Genomic DNA, 6,000 nt, shown 5'->3' with positions numbered 1-6,000 from the left:
GGGTGATAAGACGTACCTTACAGTGTGCTCTAAGAACTGGTGACTTTGAGAGGGAGCTGCAGGTAATGTTAATGATTTTCATCGATCTGCTCCTGATCCCCACCCCCACAACCTTTCTTGAGCGAGAGATAATTACAGCGCTGAAAGATACTTCAGCCACTCCTTCGATAGCTCAGTTGGTAGAGCGGAGGACTGTAGCATAAAGTCAGACATCCTTAGGTCGCTGGTTCAAATCAGGCTCGAAGGATTTTGTGCTTCGATTTCCATATCTTTCACTTTTATTCAAACAATACCTTCCATTGATTATGATCGAGACTTTGCAGTCCCTGGGTTTCAGGGATTCCTTGCATCCATCAAACAGCTCGAGTGCAAAAGTGGGGATGTAGCTCAGTGGTAGAGCGCATGTTTTGCATGTATGAGGTCCCGGGTTCAATCCCCGGCATCTCCAGGAGCCTCTGTTCCTTATCTTGGCTTTTTTCCAGAAGGCTAGCCTGCCATCATGCAGAAAGAAGAAGTTTGTCATGCAGTTGGGGTGAGAGCCCCACTTAAATAGTCAGACATTTGCTTTGGAAAAATCTTTGAACTAGGCATAGTTTGCGCATTTCAAGAAAATCGGAGAATTTTGCATTCCAAAAGAAGGAAATAAATGCCCTCTCTGAGGATCGAACTCAGGACCTTCAGATTATGAGACTGACGCGCTGCCTACTGCGCTAAGAAGGCTGTATATAGGCATCTGTACATAAGACCATGAAGATCATCCAGGTACAAGGCTGAAGGATTTTCCTGACTGACATTGTATACTGCAGAGTCGAATGGGGTGATGTGGCCGTCGGTTCAATGCAGGGTTTCCAATCATACAGTCAAATCTTGCAGAAGTGGGGATGTAGCTCAGTGGTAGAGCGCATGCTTTGCATGTATGAGGCCCCGGGTTCAATCCCCGGCATCTCCAGACTTTTGCCATGCTTACCTTGGATTTTGGGCAGAAAGCTAGGCTGGCATCATGATGAAGGAAGAGATATGTCCTCCAACCGGGAAGAGGACCCGCTTAATCTGTCAGACGTTTGCCTTGAAAAATCCCATGAAATGGGGCTATCTCATTTTTGATGATTATAGATCAAAAGAATCCTACTTGTTGAAGACATCAAAGTGATGATTCATCTTGACAACCATAATGCTTTGATGATAGAAATCTGTCGCATCTCTCTTGATCATTGGTAAGGGTTCTTCTTCTAAACCAAAGACTCTTTACAGTAGCTTTTAGAAAAACGGAATATTTTGTTTATCTCAATCACCTTCAATCTACAGATTTTTCCGTTCTCTTTCCTTTTGAAAATGCATCCAAAATGCACGTTCTTGATGCTGGGTGCTTAGTAATGACTCCCATAACTTTCTGTCATTTCTTTCATGGTTCCGCGCAGCCATCCATTTGCCACCAATGCTGCCCAAGGTCTTTGTATCAAAGTTCCTTTCCTTTCTGTAAAATTGAAATTTGGAGCACCCCTGCTTATCCCCAAGCCAAGACAGAACATGAACTTTGGTCTGAAATCCTCCGTTGGGGTGATAAGACGTACCTTACAGTGTGCTCTAAGAACTGGTGACTTTGAGAGGGAGCTGCAGGTAATGTTCATGATTTTCATCGATCTGCTCCTGATCCCCACCCCCACAACCTTTCTTGAGCGAGAGATAATTACAGCGCTGAAAGATACTTCAGCCACTCCTTCGATAGCTCAGTTGGTAGAGCGGAGGACTGTAGCATAAAGTCAGACATCCTTAGGTCGCTGGTTCAAATCCGGCTCGAAGGATTTTGTGCTTCGATTTCCATATCTTTCACTTTTATTCAAACAATACCTTCCATTGATTATGATCGAGACTTTGCAGTCCCTGGGTTTCAGGAATTCCTTGCATCCATCAAACAGCTCGAGTGCAAAAGTGGGGATGTAGCTCAGTGGTAGAGCGCATGCTTCGCATGTATGAGGTCCCGGGTTCAATCCCCGGCATCTCCAGGAGCCTCTGTTCCTTATCTTGGCTTTTTTCCAGAAGGCTAGCCTGCCATCATGCAGAAAGAAGAAGTTTGTCATGCAGTTGGGGTGAGAGCCCCACTTAAATAGTCAGACATTTGCTTTGGAAAAATCTTTGAACTAGGCATAGTTTGCGCATTTCAAGAAAATCGGAGAATTTTGCATTCCAAAAGAAGGAAATAAATGCCCTCTCTGAGGATCGAACTCAGGACCTTCAGATTATGAGACTGACGCGCTGCCTACTGCGCTAAGAAGGCTGTATATAGGCATCTGTACATAAGACCATGAAGATCATCCAGGTACAAGGCTGAAGTTTTTTCCTGACTGACATTGTATACTGCAGAGTCAAATGTGGCCGTCGGTTCAATGCAGGGTTTCCAATCATACAGTCAAATTTTGCAGAAGTGGGGATGTAGCTCAGTGGTAGAGCGCATGCTTTGCATGTATCAGGCCCCGGGTTCAATCCCCGACATCTACAGACTTTTGCCATGCTTACCTTGGATTTTGGGCAGAAAGCTAGGCTGGCATCATGATGAAGGAAGAGATATGTCCTCCAACAGGGATGAGGACCCCGCTTAATCTGTCAGACGTTTGCCTTGAAAAATCCCATGAAATGGGGCTATCTCATTTTTGATGATTATAGATCAAAAGAATCCTACTTGTTGAAGACATCAAAGTGATGATTCATCTTGACAACCATAATGCTTTGATGATAGAAATCTGTCGCATCTCTCTTGATCATTGGTAAGGGTTCTTCTTCTAAACCAAAGACTCTTTACAGTAGCTTTTAGAAAAACAGAATATTTTGTTTATCTCAATCACCTTCAATCTACAGATTTTTCCGTTCTCTTTCCTTTTGAAAATGCATCCAAAATGCACGTTCTTGATGCTGGGTGCTTAGTAATGACTCCCATAACTTTCTGTCATTTCTTTCATGGTTCCGCGCAGCCATCCATTTGCCACCAATGCTGCCCAAGGTCTTTGTATCAAAGTTCCTTTCCTTTCTGTAAAATTGAAATTTGGAGCACCCCTGCTTATCCCCAAGCCAAGACAGAACATGAACTTTGGTCTGAAATCCTCCTTTGGGGTGATAAGTCGTACCTTACAGTGTGCTCTAAGAACTGGTGACTTTGAGAGGGAGCTGCAGGTAATGTTAATGATTTTCATCGATCTGCTCCTGATCCCCACCCCCACAACCTTTCTTGAGCGAGAGATAATTACAGCGCTGAAAGATACTTCAGCCACTCCTTCGATAGCTCAGTTGGTAGAGCGGAGGACTGTAGCATAAAGTCAGACATCCTTAGGTCGCTGGTTCAAATCAGGCTCGAAGGATTTTGTGCTTCGATTTCCATATCTTTCACTTTTATTCAAACAATACCTTCCATTGATTATGATCGAGACTTTGCAGTCCCTGGGTTTCAGGGATTCCTTGCATCCATCAAACAGCTCAAGTGCAAAAGTGGGGATGTAGCTCAGTGGTAGAGCGCATGTTTCGCATGTATGAGGTCCCGGGTTCAATCCCCGGCATCTCCAGGAGCCTCTGTTCCTTATCTTGGCTTTTTTCCAGAAGGCTAGCCTGCCATCATGCAGAAAGAAGAAGTTTGTCATGCAGTTGGGGTGAGAGCCCCACTTAAATAGTCAGACATTTGCTTTGGAAAAATCTTTGAACTAGGCATAGTTTGCGCATTTCAAGAAAATCGGAGAATTTTGCATTCCAAAAGAAGGAAATAAATGCCCTCTCTGAGGATCGAACTCAGGACCTTCAGATTATGAGACTGACGCGCTGCCTACTGCGTTAAGAAGGCTGTATATAGGCATCTGTACATAAGACCATGAAGATCATCCAGGTACAAGGCTGAAGGATTTTCCTGACTGACATTGTATACTGCAGAGTCGAATGGGGTGATGTGGCCGTCGGTTCAATGCAGGGTTTCCAATCATACAGTCAAATCTTGCAGAAGTGGGGATGTAGCTCAGTGGTAGAGCGCATGCTTTGCATGTATGAGGCCCCGGGTTCAATCCCCGGCATCTCCAGACTTTTGCCATGCTTACCTTGGATTTTGGGCAGAAAGCTAGGCTGGCATCATGATGAAGGAAGAGATATGTCATCCAACCGGGAAGAGGACCCCGCTTAATCTGTCAGACGTTTGCCTTGAAAAATCCCATGAAATGGGGCTATCTCATTTTTGATGATTATAGATCAAAAGAATCCTACTTGTTGAAGACATCAAAGTGATGATTCATCTTGACAACCATAATGCTTTGATGATAGAAATCTGTCGCATCTCTCTTGATCATTGGTAAGGGTTCTTCTTCTAAACCAAAGACTCTTTACAGTAGCTTTTAGAAAAACGGAATATTTTGTTTATCTCAATCACCTTCAATCTACAGATTTTTCCGTTCTCTTTCCTTTTGAAAATGCATCCAAAATGCACGTTCTTGATGCTGGGTGCTTAGTAATGACTCCCATAACTTTCTGTCATTTCTTTCATGGTTCCGCGCAGCCATCCATTTGCCACCAATGCTGCCCAAGGTCTTTGTATCAAAGTTCCTTTCCTTTCTGTAAAATTGAAATTTGGAGCACCCCTGCTTATCCCCAAGCCAAGACAGAACATGAACTTTGGTCTGAAATCCTCCTTTGGGGTGATAAGACGTACCTTACAGTGTGCTCTAAGAACTGGTGACTTTGAGAGGGAGCTGCAGGTAATGTTAATGATTTTCATCGATCTGCTCCTGATCCCCACCCCCACAACCTTTCTTGAGCGAGAGATAATTACAGCGCTGAAAGATACTTTAGCCACTCCTTCAATAGCTCAGTTGGTAGAGCGGAGGACTGTAGCATAAAGTCAGACATCCTTAGGTCGCTGGTTCAAATCAGGCTCGAAGGATTTTGTGCTTTGATTTCCATATCTTTCACTTTTATTCAAACAATACCTTCCATTGATTATGATCGAGACTTTGCAGTCCCTGGGTTTCAGGGATTCCTTGCATCCATCAAACAGCTCGAGTGCAAAAGTGGGGATGTAGCTCAGTGGTAGAGCGCATGTTTTGCATGTATGAGGTCCCAGGTTCAATCCCCGGCATCTCCAGGAGCCTCTGTTCCTTATCTTGGCTTTTTTCCAGAAGGCTAGCCTGCCATCATGCAGAAAGAAGAAGTTTGTCATGCAGTTGGGGTGAGAGCCCCACTTAAATAGTCAGACATTTGCTTTGGAAAAATCTTTGAACTAGGCATAGTTTGCGCATTTCAAGAAAATCGGAGAATTTTGCATTCCAAAAGAAGGAAATAAATGCCCTCTCTGAGGATCGAACTCAGGACCTTCAGATTATGAGACTGACGCGCTGCCTACTGCGCTAAGAAGGCTGTATATAGGCATCTGTACATAAGACCATGAAGATCATCCAGGTACAAGGCTGAAGGATTTTCCTGACTGACATTGTATACTGCAGAGTCGAATGGGGTGATGTGGCCGTCGGTTCAATGCAGGGTTTCCAATCATACAGTCAAATCTTGCAGAAGTGGGGATGTAGCTCAGTGGTAGAGCGCATGCTTTGCATGTATGAGGCCCCGGGTTCAATCCCCGGCATCTCCAGACTTTTGCCATGCTTACCTTGGATTTTGGGCAGAAAGCTAGGCTGGCATCATGATGAAGGAAGAGATATGTCATCCAACCGGGAAGAGGACCCCGCTTAATCTGTCAGACGTTTGCCTTGAAAAATCCCATGAAATGGGGCTATCTCATTTTTGATGATTATAGATCAAAAGAATCCTACTTGTTGAAGACATCAAAGTGATGATTCATCTTGACAACCATAATGCTTTGATGATAGAAATCTGTCGCATCTCTCTTGATCATTGGTAAGGGTTCTTCTTCTAAACCAAAGACTCTTTACAGTAGCTTTTAGAAAAACGGAATATTTTGTTTATCTCAATCACCTTCAATCTACAGATTTTTCCGTTCTCTTTCCTTTTGAAAATGCATCC

General features: G+C 43.9%; 3 non-coding genes across 3 annotated transcripts; all 3 read right to left on the bottom strand.

Moving 5' to 3' along the window:
* Positions 1 to 647: 647 nt before the first annotated feature.
* TRNAM-CAU (transfer RNA methionine (anticodon CAU)) lies at positions 648 to 720 on the bottom strand. Its single transcript has one exon. It is a non-coding gene; the product is annotated as a tRNA-Met (tRNA).
* Positions 721 to 2,202: 1,482 nt separating this feature from the next.
* On the bottom strand, positions 2,203 to 2,275 carry TRNAM-CAU (transfer RNA methionine (anticodon CAU)). The gene has a single exon. It is a non-coding gene; the product is annotated as a tRNA-Met (tRNA).
* Positions 2,276 to 5,306: 3,031 nt separating this feature from the next.
* Positions 5,307 to 5,379, bottom strand: TRNAM-CAU (transfer RNA methionine (anticodon CAU)). The gene has a single exon. It is a non-coding gene; the product is annotated as a tRNA-Met (tRNA).
* Positions 5,380 to 6,000: the final 621 nt, after the last annotated feature.

Source organism: Triturus cristatus, chromosome 4_1 (assembly GCF_964204655.1).
Source record: "Triturus cristatus chromosome 4_1, aTriCri1.1, whole genome shotgun sequence".
In the NCBI taxonomy this organism is placed as follows: domain Eukaryota; kingdom Metazoa; phylum Chordata; class Amphibia; order Caudata; family Salamandridae; genus Triturus; species Triturus cristatus.
The sequence above is the reverse complement of the archived record's forward strand: the minus strand, read 5'-3'. Positions and strand labels throughout refer to the sequence as shown.